This window comes from Bos javanicus, chromosome 8 (genome assembly GCF_032452875.1).
Source record: "Bos javanicus breed banteng chromosome 8, ARS-OSU_banteng_1.0, whole genome shotgun sequence".
Lineage (NCBI taxonomy): Eukaryota > Metazoa > Chordata > Mammalia > Artiodactyla > Bovidae > Bos > Bos javanicus.
The window spans coordinates 63,433,350-63,449,138 of NC_083875.1; the positions used below are offsets into that span (position 1 = coordinate 63,433,350).

Here is a 15,789-nt window from a genome sequence, read left to right on the forward strand (position 1 = left end):
TGTCCATTTCCTAATTTCCCATGACTACTACCTTTCATGGCAAAAGATGTGATTAAGTTAAGGATGTTGAGAGGAGGAGCTTAATCCTGGATTATCTATGTAGACCCTACACATAAACACATGTATCCTCCTGAGAGGCAGAGGGAGTTTTGATACAGACAGAAGAGGAGAAGACACAGAGAAAGGTGATGTGAAGACAGAGGCAGAGATTGCAGTGATGCAGTCACAAGCAAAGGAGTGCTGGCAACAACCAGAAGCTGGAAGAGGCAAGGAATGAATTCTCTCCTAGGGCCTCCAGAGGAAGCACAGCCATGCTGACACTTTGATTTGAAACTTCTGGCCTCTAGAACCATAAAAGAATAAATTTCTACAGCTTTAAGCCACCAAGTTTGTGGTACTTTGTTACAGCAGCCACAGGAAACTAATACAAGATGGTGAAATGTGTTCTATCTCCCTATTCAACAGCGTTGCTCTTGAGGACTGCAATGGAGTGTTTCTGGTTTGTTAGCATGCTTCTCATCTTTGGATCAGCTTGGCATCAACTCAACCTGAAACAGCAGCAGCAAATTAAAATCAGGTTTAAAGAAATGGAAGAAAATGTATAAAAATGACCTATATTGTTATCTGTTTAGTTGCTAAGTTATGTCTGACTCACTGGCAACCCCAAGGACTATAGCCTGCTAGGCTCCTCTGCCCAAGGGATTTTCCAGACAAGAATACTGGAATGGATTGCTATTTCCTTCTCCAGGGGATCGTCCTCGCCCAGGGATAGAACTTATGTCTCCTGTGTCTCCTGCATTGGTAGGTGGATTCTTTACCACTGAGCCACCTAGGAAGCCCCATATTGTTGTTACTGAGCTTAAATTTTACTCTCATCTTCCTAGTAGCTGAGACTAAAAGAAAATAAGGATGGATTACATAATTTTCACTTTCTGATAAAGGAATCTGTTCTTCAAGAAAAACACATGTTTCCCTCATATTATATTCTAAAAATAACAGAGCAAGTATGTCTTCATACACTGAACAAAACAAGAGATAAAATGTCAACAGTAACTTAAGAAGGTCAAGAGACTGCCCTCATGTGGAGGTTTCTCATGTAATCCTTGGATAAAAGCTACAGCCCAACAGAAAAACACAGTTCAACACCCTGGCCACGCAGGCTGGAATCCAGGGGTGTGAGTGCACATGGATAGAGGGTGCCAGAGTTCACAGAGTGCTTCCACATCCACCATCCTAGCTGTGTTCAAAAGCTCCTGAGCCCAGGAAGGGCAGAGAGTATAATGTGCATTTTACAGATGTATAAACTGAGGCCCAGAGAAGTGAAGAAAGTGCCGAGGGTCACATAGCTGGTGACTGGCAGGGCTGCGTTTCAGTGAGATTCCAAGAACAGACCCCCAGGCATGCTGGAGCTTAGTCTACATCCCTCCTACTGTTCTCCAAGGGTTTCATGTCCATCTGTTGTATCTTTCCAAGCACCCTGAGCCTTTGCAAGAAGGGTCTTCCTCTCATAGTTCTTAGGAAACCCCTGGTACCTGGGGTGGTCCTGAAAGATGTCCCTCCATGTGTCAGGCCCTGCCCCATGAGAAACCATGCTCCAGCCCTACCCTGGCCTGGTCCTTTAGATCAGGTCCCAAGCCAGCTGAGAAAGCTGCCAAAAAGGGAGGAGTTAAAGATTGGACTGGGGGGGCTCAAACCCAGCACCTCACAGAGGGATCTAGGAGTGAGTGCCCCGCCCAGTCAGGCGCTGTCCACCCCACAGTGCTGACCTGCTTCTGGTTGCTGGGAAAAGATGGGAACCCCAGGGAGGTGGGTTTGGCCTCCCCATCTCCCAACCTTCCACAACCAGCGGCTGAGGTGTCTGGAGACATTTTGACCCTTAGGGACCAGGAAGAGAAAGAGAAGTGGGGCTGACTGCTTCTGCTCTTCGTCCTCACTTTCTTCCCACCCCATGCCCTCTGCGGCCTCTATTTTCCCTCGATTCATCTTCTTCCTGTACTTCACCACATTCCAGCCTCCTTCCCATTCCTCTGGAGCCACTTTCTTTCCACCTCCCTCATCCCTATCCTCTTCTCTGTTTCTTCCTACCTCCCTTTTTATTTTTTTATTGATTCATAATATTTGTTTCAGGTTTATGACATAGTGATTGAAAATTTTTATAGACTATATACCTTTTAAAGTTACTACCAAATAATGGCTATATTTCCCTGTGCTGTACAATGTACCCTTGTTGCTTATTTATATTATACATAGGGGTATGGGTTTAAGAGACACAAACTACTATCTCGCCCCTCCCACTTCCTTCTCCTTACTGGTAACCACTTGTTTGTTCTCTGTATTTGTGGGCTTGTCTCTGTTTTATTATACACATTCACTTCTCTTATTTTTTTAGATTCCACATATAAGTGACAACAGAGTATTTGTATTTCTCTGTTTTACTTATTTCACTAAGTATACTACTTTCTTGGTCCATCCACATTGTTGCAAGTGGCATAATTTCATTCTTTTTAATGGCTGAGTAATATTCTATTATGTATACTAAAGCTCAGATGCTCAGTTGTTCCTGACTCTCTGTAATTTCATGGACTGTAACCCTCAAGGCTCCACTGTCCATGGGATTTTCCAGGCAAGAACTGGAGCGGGTTGTCATTTCCTTCTCCAGAGCATCTTCCCAATCCAGAGGTGGAACCCACATCTCCTGCATCTTCTGCATTGGCAGGCCAATTCTTTGCCACTGAGCTGCCTGGGAAGGCCCCTCTTATGTATATATACTACACATTCTTTATCCATTGGATGGCACTTTGGTTGTTTCCATATCTCATCATTGTAAACAGTGCTGCTATAAACACTGGGGTGCACATACCTTTCCAAGTTAGTGTTTTCATTTTCTTTGGATATATACTCAGCAGTGGAATTGCTAAATACGGTTGTTCTATACGGTTTTAAACAATGGCTGCACCAATTTACAATCTCACCAACAGTGTACTATGGTTCCCTTCTCTCTACATCCTTGCCAATGTTTGTTATTTTTAGACTTTTTAATGATAGACACTTTAAGAGGTGTAAGATGATATCTCTCATGATGTACTCTGCATATAAGTTAAATAAGCAGGGTGACAATACACAGCCTTGACGTACTCCTTTTCCTATTTGGAACCAGTCTGTTGTTCTGTGTCCAGTTCTAACTGTTGCTTCCTGACCTGCATATAGGTTTCTCAAGAGGCAGGTCAGGTGGTCTGGTATTCCCATCTCTTTCAGAATTTTCCACAGTTTATTGTGATCCACACAGTCAAAGGCTTTGGCATAGTCAATAAAGCAGAAATAGATGTTTTTTCTGGAACTCTGTTGCTTTTTCAATGATCCAGCTGATGTTAGCAATTTGATCTCTGGTTCCTCTGCCTTTTCTAAAACCAGCTTGAACATATGGTAGTTCATAGTTCACCTATTGCTGAAGCCTGGCTTGGAGAATTTTGAGCATTACTTTAGTAGCATGTGAGATGCGTGCAATTGTGCGGTAGTTTGAGCATTCTTTGGCATTGCCTTTCTTTGGGATTGGAATGAAAACTGACCTTTTCCAGTCTTGTGGCCACTGCTGAGTTTTCCAAATTTGCTGGCATATTGAGTGCAGCACTTTCACAGCATCATCTTCCAGGATTTGAAATAGCTCAACCGGAATTCCATCACCTCCACTAGCTTTGTTCATAGTGATGCTTCCTAAGGCCCACTTGACTTCACATTCCAGGATGTCTGGCTCTAGGTGAGTGATCACACCATCATGATAATCTGGGTTGTGAAGATCTTTTTTGTACAGTTCTTCTGTGTATTCTTGCCACCTCTTCTTAATATCTTCTGCTTCTGTTAGGTCCATACCATTTCTGTCCTTCATCGAGCTCATCTTTGCATGAAATGTTCCCTTGGTATCTCTAATTTTCTTGAAGAGATCTCTAGTCTTTCCCATTATGTTGTTTGCCTCTATTTCTTTGCATTGATCACTGAGGAAGGCTTTCTTATCTCTCCTTGCTATTCTTTGGAACTCTGCATTCAGATGCTTATATCTTTCCTTTTCTCCTTTGCTTTTGCTTCTCTTCTTTTCACAGCTACTTGTGAGGCCTCCCCAGACAGCCATTTTGCTTTTTTGCATTTCTTTTCCATGGGGATGGTCTTGATCCCTGTCTCCTGTACAATGTCACAAACATCCGTCCATAGTTCATCAGGCACTCTATCTATCAGATCTAGTCCCTTAAATCTATTTCTCACTTCCACTGTATAATCATAAGAGATTTGACTTAGGTCATACCTGAATTGCCTAGTGGTTTTCCCTACTTTCTTCAATTTAAGTCTGAATTTGGCAATAAGGAGTTCATGATCTGAGCCACAGTCAGCTCCTAGTCTTGTTTTTGCTGACTGCATAGAGCTTCTCCATCTTTGGCTGCAAAGAATATAATCAATCTGATTTCAGTGTTGACCATCTGGTGATGTCCATGTGTAGAGTCTTCTCTTGTGTTGTTGGAAGATGGTGTTTGCTATGACCAGTGCATTCTCTTGGCAAAAATCTATTAGCCTTTGCCCAAATAGGTAAAGGAGTACGTCAAGGCTGTATATTGTCACCCTGCTTATTTAACTTATATGCAGAGTACACCATGAGAAACGCTGGGCTGGAATAAGCACAAGCTGGAATCAAGACTGCCAGGAGAAATATCAATAACCTCAGATATGCAGATGACACCACGCTTATGGCAGAAAGTGAAGAGGAACTAAAAAGCCTCTTGACGAAAGTGAAAGAGGAGAGTGGAAAAGTTGGCTTAAAGCTCAACATTCAGAAAACGAAGATCATGGCATCTGGTCCCATCACTTCATGGGAAATAGATGGGGAAACAGTGTCAGACTTTATTTTTGTGGACTCCAAAATCACTGTAGATGGTGATTACAGCCATGAAATTAAAATACGCTTACTCCTTGGAAGGAAAGTTATGACCAATCTAGATAGCATATTCAAAAGCAGAGACATTACTTTGTCAACAAAGGTCCGTCTATTCAAGGCTATGGTTTTTCCAGTGGTCATGTATGGATGTCAGAGTTGGACTGTGAAGAAAGCTGAGCACCGAAGAATTGATGCTTTTGAACTGTGGTGTTGGAGAAGACTCTTGAGAGTCCCTTGGACTGCAAGGAGATCCAACTAGTCCATCCTAAAGGAGATCAGTCCTGGGTATTCTTTGGAAGGACTGATGCTAAAGCTGAAATTCCAATACTTTGGCCACCTGATGCAAAGAGTTGACTCATTGGGAAAGACTCTGATGCTGGGAGGGATTGGGGGCAGGAGGAGAAGGAGACGACAGAGGATAAGATGGCTGGATGGCATCACTGACTCGATGGACGTGAGTTTCAGTGAACTTGGGGAGTTGGTGATGGACAGGGAGGCCTGGTGTGCTGCAATTCATGGGGTCGCAAAGAGTCAGACACGACTGAGCGACTGAACTGAACTGAAGATGATATCTCATTGTGTTTTGATTCGCACTTCTCTGATGATTAGCAGTGTTAAGCAGTTTTTCATGTGCCTGTTGGCCACCTGTATAACCTCTTGGGAAAAATGTCTGTTCAGGGTCTCCTGCTCATTTTTAATTGGGACATTATATATCAAGTTGTATGAGCTGTTTATAGATTTTGGATATTAACCCCTTATCAATCATAACTTTGCAAATATTTTCTCCCTTTCAGTAGGCTGTCTTTTCATTTTGTCAGTGGTTTCCTTTGCTTTGCAAAAGCTTTACTAGGTCCCCTACAATAAGGTACCACTTCACATTGGACAGAATGGCCATGGTTTAAAAGTCTGCAAATAACAAATGCTGGAGAGGGTGTAGAGAAAAGGGAACCCTGATACACTGTTGTTGGAATGCGAATTATTGCAGCCACTATGGAGAAAAGTATGGAGATTCCTTATAAAACTAAAAATAGAGTTGCCATGAAAGTGAAAAGTGAAAGCGAAGTCACTCAGTCATGTCTGACTCTTTGCGACCCCATGGACTGTAGCTTACCAGGATCCTCTGTGCATGGGATTCTCCAGGCAAGAGTACTGGAGTGGGTCCCCATTTCCTTCTCCAGGGGATCCTCCTGACCCAGGAATAGAACCCAGGTTTCCCGCATTGGGCAGACGCTTTACCGTCTGAACCACCAAGGAAGTCCACCAGAGTTGCCATATGACCCAGCAATTCTACTACTGGGCATAAATCTAGACAAAAATATAATTTCAAAAGCTATATGTACCCCTATGTTCATACAGGTCTATTTACAATAGGTAAGACGTTGAAACAACCTAAATGCCCATTGATAGATGAATGGATAAAGATGTGGTGTATGTATCTATATGTGTGTGTGTGTATACACACCCACACAGTGGAATATTGCTGCTGCTGCTGCTAAGTCGTTTCAGTCGTGTCCGACTCTGTGTGACCGCATAGACTGCAGACCACCAGGCTCCCCCGTCCTGGGATTCTCCAGGCAAGAACACTGGAGTGGGTTGCCATTTCCTTCTCCAATGCATGAAAGGGAAAAGTGAAAGTGAAGTCGCTCAGTCGTGTCCGACTCTTCATGACCCCATGGTCTACAGCCTACCAGGCTCCTCCGTCCATGGGATTTTCCAGGCAAGAGTACTGGAGTGGGGTGCCATTGCCTTCTCCAAGTGGAATATTACTCAGCCATAAAAAAGAATGAAATAATGCCACTTGCAGCTACATGGATGGACCTCAAGATTATCATACTAAGTGGCGTAAGTCAGAAAGACCAATACCATACAATATCATTCATATGTAAAATCTCAACTATGACACAAATAAACTTATTTACGACACAGAAACAGACTCACAGACAGAGAGAAGAGATCAGTGATGGCCATGACAGGGGGCAGGGGAGGGACAGACGGGAATTTGGGACTACCAGATGTAAACTATTATATATAGGCTGGATAAAGAATAAGGTCCAACTACATAGCACAGGAAGCTATATCCAATATCCTGCAATAAACCATAATAAAAAGTTTTAAAGTCTAATTAGGTCCCATCTGTTTATTTTTGCTTTTATTTTCCCTTAGGAGACAGATCAATATATTTTGCTATGATTTACATCAAAGAGTATTCTGCCTATGTTCCCTTCTAGTTTTTTGGTTTCAGCTCTTACATTTAAGTTTTTAAACCATATTGAGTTTATTTTTGTATACAGTGTGAAGTCGCTCAGTCGTATCCAACTCTTTGCGACCCCGTGGACTATAGCCTACCAGGCTCCTCCGTCCATGGGATTTTCCAGGGAAGAGTACCAGAGTGGATTGCCATTTCCTTCTCCAGGGGATCCTCCCAACCCAGGAACAGAACCCAGGTTTCCCACATTGTAGGCAGACGCTTTACCCTCTGAGCCCCCAGGGCTTCCCTTGTGCTCAGCTGGTAAAGAATCCACCTTTAATGTGAGAGACCTGGGTTCAATCCCTGGCTTGAGAATATCCCCTGGAGAAGGGAAAGGCTACCCAACCCACTCCAGTATTCTGGCCTGGAGAATTCCATGGACTGCATAGTTCATGGGGTCGCAAAGAGTCTGGCTTTCACTCACATACAGTGTGAAGAAATGTTCTGATTTCTTTCTCGTATGTGAAGCTGTTCAATTTTCCCAGCACCACTTATTTTGAGAGACTGTCTTTTCCCCATTATATACTGTTGCCTCCTCTGTCATAGCTCACTTGACCGTAGGTGCTTGAGTTTGTTTCCAGGCTCTCTATCCTGCTCCGTGATCTGTGTGTATGTTTTGTGCCAGTATCATGTTGTTTGGATTACTGCAGCTTCGTGGGATCACAGTCTAAAGTCAGGGACCATGGTTCCTCCAACTTCATTCTTTTTTCTTAAGATTGCTCTGGCAATTCAGTCTTCTCCTTTCCTTATTTTGAAGCATATCTCAAATATCATATATTTTTGTCCATAAACATTTCAGTGTAGGCCTTTAAGTGATACAGTTAATTTAAAAAACATAACCAAAACATACTTCAGTTCAGTTCAGTCACTCAGTCCTGTCTGACTCTTTGCGACCCTATGGACTGCAGTATGCCAGGCTTCCCTGTCCATCACTAACTCCTGGAGCTTGCTCAAACTCATGTCCATCAAATCGGAGATGCCATCCAACCATCTCATCCTCTGTCGTCCCCTTTTCCTCCTGCCCTCAATCTTTCTCAGCATCAGGGTCTTTTCAAATGAGTCAGTTATTCGAGTCAGGTAGCCAAAGTATTGGAGTTTCAGTTTCAGCATCAGTCCTTCCAATGAATATTCAGGACTGATTTCCTTTAGGATGGACTGGTTGGATCTCCTTGCAGTCCAAGGGACTCTCAAGAGTCTTCTCCAACACCACAGTTCAAAAGCATCAATTCTTCAGTGCTCAGCTTTCTTTATCGTCCATCTATACATGACTTGGAGAAGGCAATGGCAGCCCACTCCAGTACTCTTGCCTGGAAAATCCCATGGACGGAGGGGCCTGGTGGGCTGCAGCCCATGGGGTCGCTAAGAGTCGGACACAACTGAGCAACTTCACTTTCACTTTGATGCATTGGAGAAGGAAATGGCAACCCACTCCAGTGTTCTTGCCTGGAGAATCCCAGGGATGGCGGAGCCTGGTGGGCTGCTGTCTGTGGGGTCGCACAGAGTTGGACACGACTGAAGCGACTTAGCAGTAGCAGCAGCAGCATACATGACTACTGGAAAAACCATAGCTTTGACTAGATGGACCTTAGTTGGCAAAGTAATGTCTCTGCTTTTTAATATGCTGTCTAGGTTGGTCATAACTTTTCTTCCAGGGAGCAAGTGTCTTTTAATTTCATGGCTGCAGTTACCATCTGTGATTTTGGAACCCCCAAAAATAAAGTCTCTCAGTTTCCATTGTTTCTCCATCTGTTTGCCATGAAGTGACGGGCACAGATGCCATGATCTCAGTTTTCTGAATGTGGAGTTTTAAGCCAGCTTTTTCACTCTCCTCTTTCACTTTCCTCAAAAGGCTCTTTTTCTTCTTCGCTTTCTGTTATAAGGGTGGTGTCATCTGTGTATCTGAGGTTACTGATATTTCTCCCAGCAATATTGATTTCAGCTTGTGCTTCTTCTAGCCTGGCATTTCTCATGATGTACTCTGCATATAAGTTAAATAAGGTGACAATATACAGCCTTGACTTACTCTTTTCCTGATTTGGAACCAGTCTGTTGTTCTGTGTCCAGTTCTAACTGTTGCTTCTTGACCTGCATATAGATTTCTCAGGAGGCAGGTAAGATGGTCTGGTATTTCCATCTCTTCAAGAATTTTCCAAAGTTTGTGGTGATCCACACAGTCAAAGGCTTTGGAATAGTTAATAAAGCAGAAGTAGATGTTTTTCTGGAACTCTCTTGCTTTTTCAATGATCCAGCAGATGTTGGCAATTGGATCTCTGGTTCCTCTGCCTTTTCTAAATCTAGCTTGAACATCTGGAAGTTCACGGTTCACATACTGTTGAAGCCTGCTGAAAACAGACTTACTATTCCTAAAAACTTTACCATTTAAGATTATCAAATGGTAAGGGAGCACTCAGTGGGCTTCCCTGGTGGCTCAGTGGTAAAAGCATCTGCCTGCCAATGCAAGAGACACAGGTTAGATCCCCGATCCAGGAGGATCCCACATGCCACAAAGCAACTAAGCCCACGTGCCATAACTATTGGGCCTGTACTCTAGAGTGCAGGAGCCACGACTACTAAAGCCCAAGAGCCTAGAACCCACGCTCCACAACAAAAGAAGCCACTGCAGTGAGAAGCCCACTCACTGTAACTAGAGAGTAGCCCCCACTGGCTGCAACTAGAGAAAAGCCTGTGAAGCAATGAAGACCCAGTATGCCATAAATAAATAAGTTCAAAAAAAAAAATTAATAAGGGAGCGTTCACATTTCTAACTATTGTCATGTTTCTCTGCTCTCCCCTTCTGCCTCTTAAAATAAAATTATGACACCTCTTTCACGGTAAAGCTCTCCAAACACATTATTTAATGCTCATATGTGCTCTTGGAGGATGTTCGTCCTCCTAGAAATGAGGCTCACAGAGGTGGAGAGACTTGCCCAAGGTGTCACAACGGGCTAGAGGCAGAGCCAGGCCCTGGCCCAGGCCCCGTGGCCCCAGCCCTTGCTTCTCTCCACCCCAGGGACCTCACAATGGAAGGTGTCAACTGTCAGGCTCAGAGGCTCCAGAAGAGTCTGGACAAACGGGCTGAGAGATTCTCCACCAGTGGCAGCAGGCTGGAAAGTGTGCATCCCCAGCTAGGGAGGTACCTTCAAGCCCTTTCCTCCAGGGAACAACAGGACTAATTCCTTGGCTCAGGCTTATTTGCATGCAGGAGCTCCTCAAAGCCCAGGCAGTGGCTGGGGCTCACCACCCCGCCTCCTGAGCAGCAAGCCTTAAGCCCCCAGCACTATGGCAGATTGGCTGCTGACACCCAGAGGGCAGGCACAATAGCCAGATCACTCAGCCAACCTTATCCTAATTCTACTTTTTTGCCTAAGTGCAAGAGGAGGGCAAAGGTCTCTCTGTTTTTCTTCTGGGAACCTCCTTGCCTAGCCAGCCCTACACATGCAGAGAATGCCATGGATTCCATTCTAAATCCCCTGGCTTTTGTGGCTAATTCTTCCATTAGTCTACAGACTGCAGAGCAAACCCCTCAGCCTGGCATTCAAGACCTGCAGTCTGCCCACCACCACTGATATAACCTATCATAGAGACCAAAGGCACCATGCTACAATTTCAAGGGAGACCAAAAAAAAAAAAAAGCATTATACTAGTTAATTCCTGAAATTATCCTATTTGAGCTTCACTTCTTTAGCTTTAGGTGATGCATCTGTTTAAATGCAAGCACTGTTCCTGTCAGCAGTGTCCATTAATCTCCTTCCACACTTTAAACGTAATGTGCTGATATTTTCACTTGCTACTTGTCTGCCCATACAAACTGGCGTATCGTATCTCCTCACCTTTGCTCATTCAGTTTCCTCTGCCTAGAAGTTCATTTCTTCCTTCTTCACCCGCTGACTACTAGGGGTGCTACCTCCTCGGAGGAATCTTGGTGAACGCCTCCTCCTCCCACAGCCTTCCAATCCCCACACTGGGCAAAGGGCCCTTTCGAGGGTTTAACTTGGCCATAGTCACATCTCACTGCATGGTAACCAGCACACTGTAAGCCCCCACCCTGCACCCAAGGGCAGGGATCAATGCTGTTCATCTAACCCTCTGCAGGCCTGAACACAGGGCCTGCGTACAGTAGCATCTCCACTTAGTGGGATGGTTGAAATACTTTATCTCAAGGAAAGTATGCAGCCCCATGGGTTAGGCTGCTCAGGAATGATGGTTCCTCCCATTTTACAGACATGGAGGTTGAGACACAGAGAGGTAAAGCAACAGGTTCCAAGCCCCCAGCACTGAGTGGTGGCTAACGCTCTCCCCATATCTCCTGTCTCCTGATGCAGCACACTGCTCCTGCTGCTGCCCTCCAAGACAGGCCCTGGATGCCCCGGGGCAGAGGAGCCATGACAGATGCCAGCGCTCCCGGCACACTGGAGCAAGCAGCTGTGCTCAAATACCCCAGCACAATTTCCCACTGCCCAGGGCAACATCCACATTCCTCATCCCGGCCTCAGGTCCTCACTGAAGCCCATCTCTCCACCTTCTTCCTCTACGATTCCCTCTCACATGCCCCTGCTCCCACCACACCTGCCTACTCATCCTTCTCTGGGCTCACCTGACTTTTCAGAACCCAGTACAGGGTGCCCAGACTCTGTCCCTACCACTGATCATGTGATCAGTGCAACTGGATGAAGAGGTAGGGCAGATGTTGACAGGAGTCCTCCCACATCAGGGTGACAGAGCCGCGCAGCACAAAACAAGCAGATCAATCAGCATTTGCCACACTGTGTTCACGGAACACCAACATCCTGAGAGACGCTCAGAACTATTTTTCCACCAAAGAGCCCCCTGAACGAGACAACAGGAATGATGTACTGAGTGTTCGTGTCTCAGGCCCTGTGCAGAGTCTTTTGCACACAATGCTGCATTCTATCCTCACAACAATCCTGAAATGTAGGCTCCACTTTATTTCCTCTGAACCACAAATGAGGAAACTGCAGCTCAGAAGGGCTAGTGAGCTTTCCTGTGGTCACAAAAGCTAGAAAGAGAAGAACCAGGATCCAAAACCCAGCCTGTGCTCTTATTATGAGAGACGACCTTTGTCTTATCTGCTGTACTGTTCCTTGAGGAAATTTCAGATGTAACTAAGACCTGAGGATCCTTATTTAAATTTAATGAAATATTCTGCCTCCCTCTTTGAGGCTGGAACCTCACCATCACCTTTTATGTTACTGAATCCTACTCACATCCCACAGAATGCAAACTCAGCTTGGGAAATGCTGCACTGGAAGACTGCAGCTCTGTCCTAACAATCTGAGAGCACCAGGTGGAGGAAGGAGCCCCGCAGACCTCTGGGCACAGCTCTGTACTGTACACATAGGGTTCTAAGACCAGACACTGGCCCGGCTCTCCCTTGTCATGGCCAGTGAGGGAGGGAACAGGTCTATGACTCCCGAGAAAGGCCTTTACTCAAGGCAGGCAGGTGAGGCTTGCAGTTTGGAATTCTCTCAGCAGGTGGAATTCACACACCTTCCTGCAGAGGCCGCACAGGCTTCGGGAGATGGAAACTGTTGGAAACAGCACCAACTTAACGAATAAAAATCATAAGTTCCAAGGACCAACAAAGCAGGACAGCTCCGCAGATCACACCAAACTTAATTTTTCCAACATAAAAGCCCAGAGAGGGAAAGGCACTTGTCCAGGGCCACACAGCAAGTTCAAAGCACAGCTGGAACTAGAATTTAAGCTTCCTGCCTCCCGCTCCAAGCACCTGGCTGGCCTTTGTTGAAATGCTGATATGTGTGTGTCTGTCTCTTCAGCCTGGCCAGAGGCTCATCGAGAGTCAAAACAGTGTCCAAGTCATGCCTGACTTCCTGGCTCCTGACACTTAGGGCTAAAGAAATTTTTACCCAAAACTCTGTTTCTCAGCTTTATCACTTAAATGGTTGCTTCTGAAAATGACTGTACCCTCAAAGGGTAAACATACTCTACCAAAGAATAACAACACCTGTAGTATGCCTAATATATATGTTTGTATATACACACACATCTACACATACACATGAAACACCACCCTAAGAATTTTACCTATAATAATTATATTTAAATCTCACAGTGACCATAAAAGGTAGGTATTTTATCAATATAATTATCATCCCCATTTTGTATGCAAGAAAAAATGTGACAGAAGAGGTTAAGTAACTTGTGTAGAGTAACACAGCCAATAAATAATAGAATCAGGATTTGAACCCAGCCGAGCACTCTAACACACAAACCACTACCTCTCGAAGGTCCTATCTTTATCATACATATAAGATGCTCCAGGTACTATGTTAAAGCATCACTTGCATTAATGCTCACAGCAAAGCCCAGAGCTAAATGTTATTTTCCATTTTGCATCTAGAACACTGGAGGCTCAGAGGTATAAAAGGACTTATTTGCCTAAAGCCACACAGCTAGGAAGTGACAAAATTGGGATTTGAAGCAGTCAGTTCTAGTGATATGCCCATAGTCATCTCATGACTTACGGCTAAAATGCAATATACAATTCAGTCAAAACTTAAGTAAAAACGAATGCATTATCATCTTCCATAATATCCTGTGAAATATCTTCCTCTTGTTTGTTACTTTTGTTCCAAAGTTATTCATTCGTTTGTTCATGCAAATGCTTATTGGATTATATACACATACACACATATGCACGCACGTGCACACCAGCCAGCATGTGCTATGAGGGATATAATAAACATGACAGATATTGTCCCTACTAACCTTGCCTTCAAAAACCTTACATTCTGGGGCTTCCCTGGTGGTCCAGTGGCTAAGACTCTGTGCTCCCAATGCAGGGGGCCCGGGTTCAATCCCTGGTCAGGGAACTAGATCCCACATGCCATAACTAAGACTCCATATGCCAAAACTAAAGATCTCACATATTGCAACCAAGACCTGGCACAGCAAATAAACAGATACATTTTAAAATAAATATTTTTTAAAAACTGACATTCTAATAAGACAGATCATCATTCAACAATTCATTTCACAATTAATTAGCCAATTAAAATGATGGTAATGGCTACAAAGGAGAGGTAGAGAGTGTGATTAGCTTGCTCAGAGTAGAAAGTATCAGTTAATCTGCTGAACGTTTTGAAAGCCATCATTAAAATCAAATTTTCCATAGTTCCATATGGCAGTTATTTTTTTAAAAAAAGGAAGAAGAAAGAAGTTCTTATTTACCTGAGGGAAATACAAAGTAATCATTGACTAACCCATATTCCTAGATAACAAGACTACTTAAGAGTAAATTAGAGAGAAGACAGTCAAGACATACTCAAGGATAGTGTGTCCTGAACACCTACTACACGATGCAACTCTCTAGGGGACTTTCCCAACATTACTATTAAACAGAAGCTTTTATCCCCATTGAAAGAGGAGAAACTGAAGACGCAGGGAGGCTAGCCAATTCTCTGAAGGTCAGCCACACAGCTACCAAGTAGGACTGGGATTCAAACCCAGGTTGGTGAGACAGCAACACCCAGAATCTTTCACTGAGCCACGATGTATGTTCTAATCTTAAAAGCTGATCAGCCAAGAGTTGAAACTTGGGACTCTGACATCATAGGTATGCAGAGCCTTCTTGTCAACTCCATCTCTCCTCCATGGGGCCCTGGAGAAGAAACACTGTGTTTTCCAGGAACCAAGAGGATCGAAATGAGAAGATCATGTATGATGCAAACCACACTTCTTGGGAGAACTGTTAATTACTGGAATGATTGCATTCCTTTCCCCTGAGATATAGGTTTCTTTAATATTTTGTTTATGCAAATAGAGGAACCATTCTCCATCTCTCAAATAAGATGCCCAACTGAGGTCTTTTCTCTGTCTTTCTGTGACTTAAGCAAACATTGTTCTCCTCTAAAGCAACTCCACCTCTTGGTGCAGCCAGGCCTTGCCCAGAGTTCCTGACCCCGATTTCAGGAACACCATTTCTTATTAATCCAGTTTTCTCAGAGTTTAAAAGGGACAGTGAGGCTTAACTTTTGCTTTGAAGAAATGAGGCTCATCTTCTCTAGACTCATCCTCTGAACTGGGGATGATCTTTATCTGATCACCCAGTGAGTCTTGACGGTACACAAATGCCCTTCTCCATCAACAACAGTTGGGAGCATTTTCCAACATTGAGAAAGAATTCAACTTTGGAATAGAAAAGTGTAGATTGTGCCATGGCCAGGGTGCATCCTGGCCTTGCAGGCCTACTGCTTCCACCTACCCCGCCCCCGCCCCCAGCCAGGTCCACCACAGGGGCTTGGGAGCCCAGATGTCCACTGAACTGCTGCTCCTGAAACAGACATTCTGTCTTCTTGAGAGTGAACAAGAAAGAGGGCACCTAGACAGGCATGTTTGAACAGCCCTCCCTCCTAAAGAGCTTGCCTTGCAGGTTTCCTAAGAGCTGATGTGCCTGTGGATTCTATAATGAGGAGGGATTTGTTTGTTGAAGGATCTTTTCAGCTTTATTGCTTAACTCAAAGGTGAGAAGGGGGTGGGGGCAAGATGAGAATTACTCTGCTTTGCCTTCCCAAAGAGTCCACATTTAAGCTTTGTCTACAGCTGCCCTGAAACAGCAGCCAAGATGGTTTTAAGAAAGCGG

General features: G+C 44.4%; 1 non-coding gene across 1 annotated transcript; it reads left to right on the forward strand.

The window, feature by feature from the left end:
- Nucleotides 1-13,947: 13,947 nt before the first annotated feature.
- On the forward strand, nt 13,948-14,020 carry TRNAG-CCC (transfer RNA glycine (anticodon CCC)). The gene has a single exon. It is a non-coding gene; the product is annotated as a tRNA-Gly (tRNA).
- Nucleotides 14,021-15,789: the final 1,769 nt, after the last annotated feature.